The sequence below is a fragment of the Canis lupus genome, chromosome 3, assembly GCF_011100685.1.
Source record: "Canis lupus familiaris isolate Mischka breed German Shepherd chromosome 3, alternate assembly UU_Cfam_GSD_1.0, whole genome shotgun sequence".
In the NCBI taxonomy this organism is placed as follows: domain Eukaryota; kingdom Metazoa; phylum Chordata; class Mammalia; order Carnivora; family Canidae; genus Canis; species Canis lupus.
In genome coordinates this window covers 54,956,600-54,970,872 of record NC_049224.1, presented here as the reverse complement: position 1 = coordinate 54,970,872, position 14,273 = coordinate 54,956,600, and the positions used below count along the sequence as shown (strand labels likewise).

The window sequence follows — 14,273 nt, the reverse complement described above, 5'->3', positions numbered from 1 at the left end:
TTTGCTTCCTAACTTGATGTTGGAAATAGTTCTCATAAGGATACAGGTGTATGTGAACATAAAGTAGCTAAACATCTGAGGGAGAGATTTTATTACAAACAAGATTGACTTTTGGTAACTGTGGAATTTATAAACTCTTCTAACTGGAGAAGTGGTGGGTGGGTCCCAGACCACTGCAACAAAGCAAATATGGCAATGAAGGGAGCCAAAGGAATTTTTTGGTTTCCCAATACATAAGAAAATTATGCTTACGCCATGCTGTAGTCAGTTAAGTGTGCAAAAGCACTGTGTCTAAAAAATTGTACATACTTAAATACTTTATTGCTAGAAAATGTTAACCATCATTTGAACTTTCAGCAAGTCAGTCTTTTCACTGGTGGAAGGTCTTGCCTCGATGTTGATGGCCGCTGACTATCCAAGGAGGTGGTCACTGAAGGTGAGGTGGCTGTGGCAGCTTACTAAAATAAGACAACAATTAAGTTGGCCACAGATGGACTCTTTCTTTCAGGAATGAGTTCTCTATAGCAGGCAATGCTGTTTGATAGCATTTTACCCATGGTAGAACTTCTTTCAAAATTGGAGTCAATCTTGTATTACAGATGAGAAAACTAAATCTCCTCTAGGTTAAAGGACTTGTGAGACTACCTAGCTAGTCACTAAGTGGCTGATCTCAGACTCAGACCAAAACCTGCGGTCTCAGTCCATGTTTGAGTGGCACCAAGGCTACTTCCTAACACGTGACTCCCACTAACACCACATCTTTAGGTACGTGCAGGTGTATTCCCAGCTTTGACTTTTTTTGTTTTTTAAAGATTTTATTTAAGAGTGAGCGCATGCTCCAGACAGCACAAGCAAGGGGAACAGCAGAGGGAGAGGGAGAAGCAAGCACTTGTGCTTGGTCTTGGTTTTATTTGGGCTTCAGTGGATGCTGTGACTATTGCGGGTCGGGTTTCTGCTGAGTCAAGTGCTTAATACATGGAGCCCTAGCCTTTGCGCCTAGATCATGCTGCCCTAACCTTAGGATGGCTTGTTTGGCTGTTGGGCCAAGCAGACATTCAGTATTTTCTTCTGAGACATCAGTATTTTCTTCTGAGACATCATGCCCTAACCTTAGGATGGCTTGCTTGGCTCTTGGGCCAAGCAGACATCAGTATTTCCTTCTGAGACATTTCTTCTGAGACATTCAACCATCCCTGGTGCCAGGGATGAAGACCTGGACATCTTTGGGAGACATCATTCAGCACTTACATTAAGTAATGCAGATCAGCTCCACCTTGGACCTGTAGTTCAGGTCATTCCTATAAAATCTAGCTTTAGATTCCACTTCTCTTACTATACACTTGGTCCCGCTGCCACATTGACCAAATTCACCAGAAGTTCAACAGCAAATAGTTATGGAATGCATACTTCATACAAATCACTGTTGTTGGGCTCCAGGGATTCCTGACTTTATGTGGTATCCTCAGAACCTGTTCTCCCTTCGTGGATGGGAAACAGAAGGAAAAAAATAAGCAGAGAAATAAGTAAAATAATGGCAAGTTTTAGTAAGTACTATGAAGTAACATTTTGAGTCACCTAGGCCGGAACTCTCTTGGGAGGTATGTTTAAAATGGAGTTCTAAAGGAAGAGAAAGAGCTAGATCATGTAAAAAGTGTGGGCGAAAATGTTTCAGATGGAGAAGATTGGACTAAGGCTTTTGAGAGAGCTTGGCATGTTTGGGGCACTGAAGGAAGAGTAGGGAAGGAGGAGCACCTCATGATGGCTGCAGGGGTGATGGGGGCCAGAGTGTCGTGGGCTGTGCAAAGCCCCTGGAGGTTCCAGAGGTCCATGGCCAGTAATGTTAAAGGGCAGATTTGTCCTCCAAACTCTGTTACTCATTTCTCCAACAAAAAGGTGGAGGACAAAATGGAAGCCACACCGCTGAGCTGGCTGCCTTCTGTGTTGGAGAAAATTAAGGTTGACTTGTCGTTTTTCTTGATGCTCAGACAGGGTTCCTGGCATTGCTTCTCTGTTTGCTTCTGCAGCTTCTTTATAACTCTGCCTCAAAGATCACTTTTTTTTGCTTTAAAAATCATCATGTTCTTTGACTTACTGTGTTCAGATCTGAGTGTGTCTCCTTAGGAGTAATAATGAATATAGATAGGATTTATATAAAAGGATACTTAGAGCATTATTATGATGGTGAAAATTTGGAAAAGAAAAACACAAAAAACCTAAATGTCTCCCAAGAGGAAAATATTTATATATTTTCAAGTATATTCAAGTGATGGAGTATTCTGTAGTTACTAGAATAATACCTTTTGAGAGTAGTATCTTTCTACATGTTTAGTCACATAAAAATCTGTATAACATGAAATTAAGATAAAATATTAATCATATATCTATATACATATAGAGTCTCCATTTTGAGACCTAAAATTAATATAAAAATATAAATACAGTGGAAAAAATCATGGAGTCTATCCTCTCAAATCCTCTCTCTACCTTATTAGCAGCTAAGTGTTTGTAGTATTCTGTTTGTAGAATCCTTTGTTGTCATTCCAACAGTCTTCACAGCCTCCTCACCAGGAGTAGATCCTATCTCAAGAAACTACTTTCATTGCTTATCCACAAGAAGCAACCCCTCATCTGTTAAAGTTTGATCATGAGTTCAGTCCCATTGTTAGGTTCTTCTTCTAATCTTGTTCTGCTGTTTCCACCACATCGGCAGTGCCTTCCTCCACTGACGTCATGAACTCCTCATTCATCTGTGAGGATTGGAATCCACTCCTTCCATGTTGATACTCTGACCACCTCTTGTATCACGAGTGTTCTTACTGTCATCCAGAATGGTAAATCCTTTCCAGAAGTTTTCCAGTTCACTTTATCCAGATCCATCAGAGGAAGCCCTATGACAGCTATAGCCCTTTGAAATATATTCAGTAATGACTTGAAAGCTGAAGTTACTTTTAGATTCATGGGCTGCAGAATGGATGTTGTGTGAGGTGTGCAAATATGAGTCTCATTGTATATCTCCCTCAGAGTTCTTGGGGGGCCAGGTGTGTTGTCAATGAGTAGTAATATTTTGCCAGGAATCTTCTGAGCAGTAGGTCTTAACAGTGGGCTTAAAATATTCAGGAAACTGTGTCCTACTAAACAGATATGCTGTCATCCAGGCTTTGTTGTTCCACTGATTGAACATAGGCAGAGAGATTTAGCATCATTCTTCAGGTCCCTAGGATTTTCAGGATGGCATGTTGAGCACAGTCTGAACTTCAGGTCAGCAGCTGCATTAGCCCTTAATAGTCCACCCATCCTTTGAAGCTTTGAAGCCGGGCACTGACTTCTCCTCTCTAGCTATGAAAGTCCTAGATGGCATCTTCTTCTGATAGAATGTTGTTTCGTCCAGAAAATCCATTGTTTAGTGGAGCCACCTTCACGAATGATCTCTACATCTTCTGGAGAGCTTGCTGCCGCTTCTGCATCAGCCCTTGCTGCTTCACCTTGCAGTTTGATGTTACAGAGACACTGTCTTTCCTTAAGCCTCATGAGCCCACCTCTGCTAGCTTCAGACTTGTCTTCTACAGCCTTGTCCCCTCCCTCAGCCTGCACAGAATTGAAGAGAGTGAGGGCCTTGTTATGGATTAGGCTTTGGGTTCAAGGATACCGTGGCTGTTGGATCTTCTCTTAAGACCATTAAGACTTTCTCCTTATCAGCAATAAAACTGTTTTCACTTTATCACTCATGTGTTCACTGGAGTAGCACTTCTAATGTCCTTCCGGAACTCTTCCTTTGCGTTCCCAACTTGTCTGGGGTAAGAAACCTAGCTTTTGGTTTATCTTGACTTTTAACAGGCCTTCCTCCCTGAACTTAATCATTTCTAGCTTTTGATTTAAAGTGAGAGATGTGGGATTCTTCCTTTCACTTGGACACTTAGAGGCCATCATTGGGTTATTAATTGGCCTAATTTCAATATTCCTGTACCTCAGGGAATGGGGAGGCCCAAGGAGGGGGGAGAGAATGGGAAATAGCTAGTTGGTGGAACAGTCAGAACACACATAACATTTAGCAATTAAGTTTGCCATCTTGTGTGTGCATGGTTTGTGGTGTCCCCAAAACTATTACAGTGGTAACATCAAAGATTATGGATCATCATAACAAATACAATATTTCAAACTTACTATTATTGTGAGAATTACCAAGATGTGACTGAGACTCGAAGTGAGCAAATGCTGTTGGAAAAATGGCACTGATAGACTTGCTAGGGTCACCATAAATTTTCAATTCATAAAAAAATGCAGTATCTTCAATGTACAATAAAACAAGATAAGCCAGTATTTGCCTTTTTCAATGTATTATTACTATTTTTAAAAGATTTTATTTGAGCAAGAAAGTGCACACAAGCAGGGAGGAGAGGGAGAAGCAGTTACCTGCAAGCAGGGAGCCCAATGTGGGACTTGATGATCCTGGGATCATGACCGAAATGCAGATGGTCGACCAACTGAGCCACCCAGGTGCCCCTCTATGTATTGTTATATTTATGATGTCTCCATATTAATATTTTAAGTCAAATCAGTGTGTTTTAATTGCTGTATAGTAGTAGTATTTTACAAAAATATCTATAATAATTATCTGATCCTATATTGGTAAATTATTTTTTGCTATTATAAATAGTATTTTGGTGAACATCCTTGTTTAGGTCTCCTTATGTGCACGTAACAAGAATTTCTTTAGCCTGTGTAGCTAGAAGTGAATTGCAGAATGGGGTTTATATTGTCTTCAAATTAAGTTACTGACTTCTTTCTCAAAGTGAATTTCTCTGTTTGCAATCCAGCCAGGATTTCATGAGAGTCTTTTTTTCCCCTACATTTTTGTAGACCCCAATTATTATTGTAATTCAAAATTCCAATCAGCCTTGGGTGTAAAACCTACTTAATTTTGTTTTTGTGAAATATTTTCTACAGTTCAAAGACTACATAAGCATATATGATCTGGTATCAACCTAGGAAAGATCTCTAGAACCTGGGTCTCAGGGTTCTTTTATCCTGTTCCATTTGTTGTGTTTCTTGAGATTCCATTTTATATAATTAAAATTGTTGGCTTAGGTGAAATCATGCAGGAAATGCTGTTCTGCTACATAGCTGAACTGTTAAGCAGAATACTAAATTGAATATTATCTGCCTAGAAAAATCCTTCTTTTTTTCAAGAATGGCTTGGTTATCATCTCTGAAAATTTTTCTCACATTCTCTGCCTCTGTTAGATATGTAGCAAGATCATCCATGGCTATTTTACATTGTTCATTGACCCCACTGTGTGGTGTTCTAAATGTAAACATGTAGTCTCAAAACAGGGAAGATAAAGTATAGTTTTGAAGAAGCATATTCAGTTTGCCCATTTCATAATAAATCTACACAAAAGTGTAGCCTCTGGAAGATTAACTTGAACAGATCCTGGCCGTGGTTCTTACATCCTCTAATCTTGGCTAACTCTCTAAGATTATGTTTCCTGAATTGTAACATGAGAGTAATAGCCATACTCATCTATAGGACTTGGGGGAGCTTGAATAAGGTATGTGTGTTGAATATGTATAATCATGCCCATAACTGTACTTATGCACTGTGTGGTGGTCCTGATTGTAACAGTGTGGATATATATAGAGTGCAGTTGTGAGAGAGCATTGCTTGAAGTCATTGTGTTTAAAAGTTGAATTCCTGGTTTCTGGCTTAGACTGTCAAGGACCAGTCTTAAACACCCTTGGATTCCCTCTGACATATAGGTGTCGTCATATAATTGTTTGGTATGTATGTTCTCACAAACTGAGTACTGAAGCTGAAAGAGGCCCTAATCTTCAAATAAGTTCTCTCCCCATGTTCCATATTGATTAACTTCAAGGATTTTTCTTTTTTTATTGTAGCAAAAGAAAATCTACCATCTTAACCATTTTTAAGCACACAGTTTAGTGACATTAAATACATGCATGTTGTTCAACCATTACCACCATTCATCCCTTATAATTCTCATTCTATAAAGCTGGAAGTCTGTACATGTTGGATAATAACTCTCCATTCTCATCTCTCCACCCACTTCTGGCACCTGCCATTACACCTTAGATCTTTGATTTTGACTATTCTTAGTACCTCATGTATGTGGAGTCCTACAGTATTTGTCATTTGTGACTAGCTTATGTCACTTAGCATGATGTCCTCAAGGTTCAACCATGTTGTAGCATTTGTCAGAATTTCTTTTTAAGTCTGAATAATACTGTTATGTTGTATATATCCCATTTTGCTTATCGTTTCATACATTGATGGATACTTGATTGCTTCCACATTTTAGCAGTGAATAATGCTGCTATAAACAGGAGTGTACAAATCTCTTCAAGACTCCTTCTGATTCTCCCAGGTATATACCAAAAGAGATAGTTGCTAGATTACATGTTCTATTTTTAATTTTTTGAGGAATCCCTGTATTATTTGCCACAGTAACTGTATCATTTACCTTCCCACCAAGAGTGCACAGGGGTTCTTGTTTCTCCACACCCTCACACACACTTATTTTCTCTTTTGTGTATATATTATAGTACCATCCTAATGGGCATGAAGTGGTATCTTAGTTTTGATCTGCATTTCCCTAATGATTTGAGATGTTTAGCACCTTTTCATGTGCTTATTACTTATTTGTACATCTCCTTTGGAGAAACATCTACTCAAGTCCTCTGTACATTTTTTAATCAGGTTGTTTAATTTTTGTTCTAGTTGCTGAATTTTACAGGTTCTCTGTATGTTACAGGTATTAATCTCTCATTTACATGTGATTTACAAATACTTTCTCCTGTGGGATGCCTTTTTACTCTAGAGAGTGCCTTTTGGTGTACAAAATCTTAAAATTTTCATGAAATCTAATTTGACTTTTTTGTTTGTTTACTTGTGCCTTTGGTGTCATATACAAGAAAACATCGCGAAGTCCAGTGTCATGAAGCTTTTGTCCTGTGTTTTCTTCGAAGGTCTTACATTTAGGTCCTTGATAATTTTGCATTAATTTTTGCATATGGTTTTAGATAAACCTCTAACTTTATTTGGATGTGTATATCCGGTTTTTCCAGCACTGTTTGTTGAAAAGGCTATCCTTTCACCATTGAATAGTTTTGACACTCTTGTCAAAAATCATTTGACCATATATGTAAGGATTTATTTCTGGGCTTTCTATCCTAATGTATTACTTTATATGTCTGTCTTTATGCCACACTGTTTAGTTACTGTAGCTTTTTAGTAGGTTTTGAAATAAGGAAGTGTGTCCTTAAACTTTTTTTTTTTTTTTCCCAAGATTGGTTATTCAGGGTCACTTGAGATTCCATATGAATTTTAGGATGGGGTTTTCTTTACATATTTCAGATATTAATCCCTTATCAGACATGATTTTCAAATATTCTCCCATTCAATAGGTTACCTTTTCATTTTGTTGATGGTTAGAAGGTTTATAGTAACATATTCGCATGTGTTTATTTTTGCTGATGTTGTCTTTGCTTTTGGTGTCAGGTTTTTCTATTTTCTGTAACTCTGTCATTGGGATTTTGATATGTATTACATTGAATGTGTAGTTTGCTTTGGGTAGTATTGACATTTTAACAATATTAAGTCCTCCAATCCATGTTTGTACATAGAATGTATTACCATTTATTTTGTCTTTATTTTATCAACAATTTAGGTTTCATTGCACAAGTCTTTTACTTCTTTGGTTAAGTCAGTTCCTAAGTATTTTACTCTTTTTAATGCTATTGTGTATGGAATAGTTTTTGTAATTTCCTTTTCAGATTGTTCATTGTATATAGAAATGCAGTTGATTTTTTTTTTTTTGTGTGTGTTGACTTTGTATCCTGATACTTTGCTGAATTTATTCTAATAGGTTTTCTGTGGACTCTTTAGGGGTCTCAATATATAATCATGTCATCTACAAACAGGAACAATTATACTTACTCCTTTATAATTTGGATGCCTCTTATTTCTTTCTCTTGACTAAATAATTTTGGTAGAACTTCTATTATGTTGAATAGAAGTGTAAAAGTATGCATCCTTATCTTTTTCCCCTCTGATCTTAGAGGAAAAACTTTTAGTCCTACTGTTGAGTATTAAGTTTGCTGTGGGTTTTTTTTTTAATTTTTTTTTTAATTTTTATTTATTTATGATAGTCACAGAGAGAGAAAGAGAGAGAGGCAGAGACATAGGCAGAAGGAGAGGGAGAAGCAGGCTCCATGCACCGGAAGCCCGATGTGGGATTCGATCCCGAGTCTCCAGGATCGCGCCCTGGGCCAAAGGCAGGCGCCAAACCGCTGCGCCACCCAGGGATCCCCTTTTTTTTTTTTTTTTTAATAAAAGGATTTTATTTGAGGGTAAGTTTCCTTTTATTCCTATTTTGTTGAGTGATTTTATCACAAAAGTATCTTCTCAGTTTTTGTGCATCGTTTGAAATGGCCCTGTGGTTGGTTTTTCTTCCCTTCATTTTGTTCATGTGGCGTGTGTGTGTGTGTGTGTGTGTGTGTGTGTATACACACACATATATATGTATGTATATGTATACGTATATAGGTATATATATTTTTTATGTTGAGCTATCCTTGCATTCCAGGAACAAATCCTATTTGGCCACAGTGTGTAATTCTTTCGGTGCACTGTGGAAATTTGTTTGCTAGAATTTTAGTTCAAATTTTTAAAAAGATTTTATTTATTCATGAGAGAGGCAGAGACATAGGCAGAAGGAAAACCAGGCTCCCTGCAGGGGGCTGATTGGGACTTAATCCCAGAACTCCGGGATCACAACCTGAGCCAAAGGCAGACACTCAACTACTGAGCCACTCAGGCACCTCTCAATTTTTGTTTCTGATCAGTGTTCATAAAGGATGTTGGTCTGTAGTTTGCTTGTAGTGTCTTTGGTATCAGGATTATGCTGCTTTTATACAGTGAGCTGAGAGGTGTTCCCCCCTCTTCATTTTTTTGGGAAAGTTTGGTATTAGTTATTTACATATTTAGTAGAGTTCACCAGTGAAGCCAATAGATCCAGGGCTTTTCTTTTTTGGGAGATTTTCTATCTCCTTACTAGTCTATTCAGATGGTCTATTTCTTTGTGATTTAGTCTTGGTAGGTTTTGTGTTTCGAGGAATTTGCCCATTTCATCTAGATTATTCAATTTTCTGGTGTGTACAGTTCATGGTACTCTCACAATCGTTTTTATTTCTGTAGAATAGGTAGTACTGTTCCCACATTTGTTATTGATTTTACTAATTTGAACCTTCTTTTAGTTAGCTAAAGATTTGTCAATTTTGTTGATCTTTTCAAAGAACTAACTTCTGTTTTATTTTTTTGTCTTTTATGTTTATCTCTGCTCTTCTTTTGCTAGCTTTGGGCTTAGTTGGTTGTTCTGTTTACTTACCTTGTAAAGTTAGGTTGTTGATTTGAGATTTGTTTTTTGATGAGAATATTTATAGCTATAAATTTCCCTCTTTCCCTTTTGCTGTGTCCCATGGTTTTGGAATATTGTGCTTTCATTTTCATTTGTCTCTAAGTATTTCCTAATTTCTTTGTGATTTCTGCTTTGATTCATTGGTTGTTTAAAATGTTTTTTAAAAATGTTCAATTTCCACACTTTTGTGAATTTTCCTGTTTTTTATTACTGATTTTTAGCACCATCTGTTGTAGTCAGAAAAGATACTTTGTATGATACATATCTTCTTAAATCTGTTGAGGCTTGATTTGTGGCCTAACATATGGTCTATCCAAGAAAATGTCCTATGTGTACTTGAGAATGTGTATTCATTTTTGCTGGGTAAAATGTTCTGTATATATCTATCAGATCTAGTTTATTTGTGTTAAGTCTTGTTTTTCCTTCTTTAATTTTTTTCTGGTTCTTCTATCTATTGTGAATGGGGTATTGAAATGTTGAACTCTTGTAGAACAGTTTCTCCTCAGTTCTGTCAGTATTTGTTTCATACCTTTTGATGGTCTGTCATTAGATGTGTAAATGTTTATAATTTTTCTGTTTTGATATATTGAACCTTATATTAATATATAACATTCTTTATCTCTTCTAGCCTATTTTGGTTTAAATCTGTTTTGTCTGTTATTAGTATAGCCACCCTGCTCCCTTTTGGTTACTATTTACATGGAATACATTTTCTGTCATTTCCCTTTTAACCTGTTTTAGTGTCTTTGTATCTTGAGTCCTTTGTAGACCTCATATAGGTGGGTCATGTGTTTTTTATCCATTCTGCCAGTCTTTTTTAAAGTAGGCTCCATGCTGGGCATGAACTCCCAACACGGGATTTGAACTCAAAACCCTAGGATCAAGACCTGAGCTGAGATCAAGAGTTGGATGCCTAACCGACTGAGCCACCCAGGCACCCCCAGTGTGTCGTGTCTTTTGATTGAATAGTTTGAGGACTTCTGTCATTGTGTTGTTTCCTATATGCCTTATGGCTTTTTTGCTTTTCATTTCTTCCATTCATGTCTTCTTTTATGTTAAGTTGATTTTTTTTTTTTTTTTGTAGTGAAATGTTTAAACCCCTTTCTGGTTTCCTTTTGTATGTATCCTATAGCTTTTTTCTTTGTGCTTACTATGGGGTGTTATATTTGACATCATAAAGTTAGAATACTGTAATTTGAATTTAGACTAGCTTAATTTCAATAACATACAAAACCTCTGCTCCTTTACAAGTCTGTACTCTCCCCTTTCAGTTGTTGCAAGATTATATCTTTATGTAGAAAACAAGATTTGGGGGCACCTGGATGGCTCAGTCAGTTGAGCATCTGCCTTTGGCTAAGGTCATGATCCAGGGTCCTGGGATTGAGCCCCACGTTGGGCTCTCTGCTCACAGGGAGTCTGCTTCTCCCTCTCTTCCTCCACTTGTGTGTCTGTGTGTATATGCTCTCTTTCTATCTCTCTCTCTCTCTCTCTCTCTCTCAAATCTTTAAAAAAAAAAAAACAAGATTTGGAATTACAAACCAGAGTTACAGTCATATTAGCTTTTACAGTAATAATTTTTCTTTAAATGTAGTAATCTTTGAAATCACATGGAAAAGGATAGTTATAAACTGTCATTACAATGATACCTACTTAAAAAAAATTCCAGAATAGTTAACCTGTAGTATTATAGTAGTTTCAGGTGTACAGTATAGTGATTTAGCACTTTCATACATTACTCAGAGCTCATCCTGATAACTGTGATATTAATCTGCTTTATTTTATTTTCCCACCTACCTCCTATTGGACAACCATCAGTATGTTCTGTGTTTAAATGTCTGTTTTCTTGTTAGTCTCATTTTTTTTCATTTTCTTAAATTCCACGTATGAGTGGAATCATAAGGTCTTTGTCTTTGACTTTTTTTTGCGTAGTGTTATACCCTCTAGTTCCATCCACATCCTTGCAAATGGCAAGATTTCATTCTTTTTATGGCTGAGTAGTATTTCATTGCAATGACACCTGCTTTTGTAATTGTCCATGTAGTTACTCTTGTGGTGATGTTCACTTCTCCATGTAGCTTCAGGTTACAGTTGAATGTACTTGCATTTCACCATGCAGAATGCCTTTGAGCATGTTTACAGGTCATATCTAATGGTCATGAACTTCAGCTTTCATTTGTCTGGATATGTCTTAATTTCTTTTAAAGATTTTTATTTATTTGAGAGGGAGGGGCAGAGAGTGCACATGAGCATAGGCAGTGGGGAGGAGCAGGGGGAGGATGAGAGGGAGAAGTAGGCTCCCTGCTGAGCAGGGAGCTTGATGTGGGGCTTGATCCTGAGACTCTAGAATCATGACCTGAGCCGAAGGCAGATGCTTAACCAAAAGAGCCACCCAGGCACCCCAATTTCTCCCTCATTTTTGAAGGACAGTGGTTGTGTTATAGGATTCTTAGTATGTATTTTTTTCCTTTTAGCATTTTGTACTTACAGACCCATAGTTTTCTGGCCTCAAATGTTTTTGATGAGATTCTGCTGACAATCTTGCTGAGCATCCTTGAATATGATGATTGGCTTCTCTCTTCCATGAAAGTGTGATTATACCATAACGTGGTGTGGGTTTCTGAGTTCATCTGACTTGAGATTATTTTGTGCTTCTTCAGTGTTCATACTCCATTTCATCACATTTCAGCAGTTTTAGGCCATTATTCCTTCAAATAGTCTCTCTGCTCTTTTTTCTCTGTTCTCCTGGGACTTCCACTGTGTTAGTCTCCCTGATGGTGTCCCATGTCTGTCCCTGAGAAGCTGAAGTCTCTCAAATCTTTTTTCTTTGCCCTTGATCATTTCCATTGTCGTATCTTAAAGTTCACTGATTCTTTCTTCTCTCCGCTTAAATCTGCTTTTGAATCCCTTTAGTGAAATTTTCATTTCAGATATTGCACTATTTAGCTCCAGGTTTTTGTTTGTAGATTTTTCTGTCTCTTCATTGACCTTTCCATTTGATTTGGTTCATGCATTGTTTTCGTGACTTCACATTTTCCTTTTATTCCTTTATCGTCTTTAAAACCACTGTTTTAAAGTCTTTGTATAGCAAAATTTCCAGTGTCTTTTCAAGGACAGTTCTTGATGATTTCTTTTCCTTTGAATAGGCCATACTTGTTTCTTTGTATGCCTTTCAATGTGTTGAACACTGGATTATAATGTAGTAATTCTGGAAAACGGATTCTTTGCCTTTCCCAGCATTTTCTGTTTTTTTTTTTTTTTTTTTTTTTTTTTTTTTTTTTAATGTTTCTGGACTTTCTTTTGTTTTGTTTTGTTTTGTTTTCCGTTTTTGTTTTTTGGTTGTTGTAGGCAGTTTCTGTGTGGAGGATCAGCCTGAGGTGTGTGTTTATGCTTAGGTGTCTTCTCTGGTCTTTCTTGAGCCTTTACCTGGGCATATGCAGGCACTTTCTGATATTCTCTATATATGTGGTTGTCTTAGAGTGTCCTAGCCAGTGTCTGGCTCTTGTAGGGGGGAAAAAGTGGAAAATGAAGGGGGGAAGTGGCACCTGCCCTTTCAGTCCCCTGGAAGCCATTTCACCTGGAGGGAGAGGGGCAATAGCAATGGCTGACTGTCTCTGTGCCAGCACTTCTGTGGTCAGAAGCACCAATCCAGTGTTGAGAGCACATATCCCCAATATTGGATGCCTGGGTCCTTGCTGGCCTTAACTCCTCCAGACTAAATACAGGCTGCTCCAGAACATGTGCACAGTTGGTGGCTGGGGTGAGGGATGGGTAGCTGCTGGTATGCTGGGATCTGAAATTGACCAATATTAATGCAGTTGACTCTCAGGTTTTCCCTTGGAAGTTGCAAGCCTTCAACAGACTCCAGAGTTCTGAAATAATTACATCATGGGGGCACCTGGGTGGCTGTCAATTTAACATCTGACTCTTGGCTCAGGTCATGAGATAAAGTGCTGCACCCGGCTCGGAGCTGGGTGTGGAGCCTGCTTAAGATTTTCTCTCCCCCTGCACCTCCCTCACCTGCTAATGCATGCTCTTCCTCTCGTTCTCAAAAAATTTTTTTTCTTATTTTTTTTAAGATTTATTTATTTATTCATGAGAGACACAGAGAGACAGAGACCCAGGCAGAGGGAGAAGCAAGTTCCTTGCAGGGAGCCTGATGCAGGGCTCTATCCTGGATCCCGGGATCATGACCTGAGCCAAAGGCAGGTGCCTAACTGCTGAGCCACCCAGGTGTCCCCCCAAAAAGTTTTTTTTAATGAAATCATTATATTACAGGAGATCATGGTAGTATAATTTTGGTGCACTTTTTACACTTCTATCTTCCAAGAAGCCTCCTAGCATCTAAGGTTTTAGTTTTGTATGTTTATACATCACTTATTGCAACTTTACTTTTAGTAAGAAACCATTAAATTTCTTAGATTGCCATTTCCCCATTTTGGACTAGTTTTCTTGGCTTTTCAAATCATTAAACATAGCATACATGTACAGGAAATTGCTAAAACCATTGTTTTACTCTGATTATACAGTAAACACCCAGATAGCCCTTACCTAGATAAAAAAAAAAAACATAAATGGGGCTCCTGGGTGGTTCAATTGGTTAAGTGGCTGACTCTTGATTTTGGTTTGGGTCATGATCTCAGGGTCCTAGGATTGAGCTCTACATAGGGCTCCATGCTCAGCAGAGTCTGCTCTGCTTGAAGACTCTCTCTACTCCTCTCCTTGCTTGTGTGCTCTCTGTCTCTAAAATAAATAAATCTTTAAAAAAAATGAAATATTACCAATACTGCAGAAGTTCCCCATGTTTTCTTTAATGATCATATCCCCTTTTCCCCCAGATAG

At 37.9% G+C, this 14,273-nt stretch overlaps 1 protein-coding gene and 1 long non-coding RNA gene across 11 annotated transcripts in view; one reads left to right on the top strand and one right to left on the bottom strand.

The window, feature by feature from the left end:
• CPEB1 (cytoplasmic polyadenylation element binding protein 1) overlaps positions 1-14,273 on the top strand; it is a 94,382-nt gene that overhangs the window by 19,846 nt on the left and 60,263 nt on the right. The gene's annotated exons all lie outside the window — the stretch shown is intronic.
• Positions 325-2,494, bottom strand: LOC119871212. Its single transcript, XR_005357091.1, has 3 exons — positions 2,440-2,494; positions 1,408-1,478; positions 325-458 (listed from the first exon to the last, which is right to left on the bottom strand). It is a non-coding gene; the product is annotated as an uncharacterized LOC119871212 (long non-coding RNA).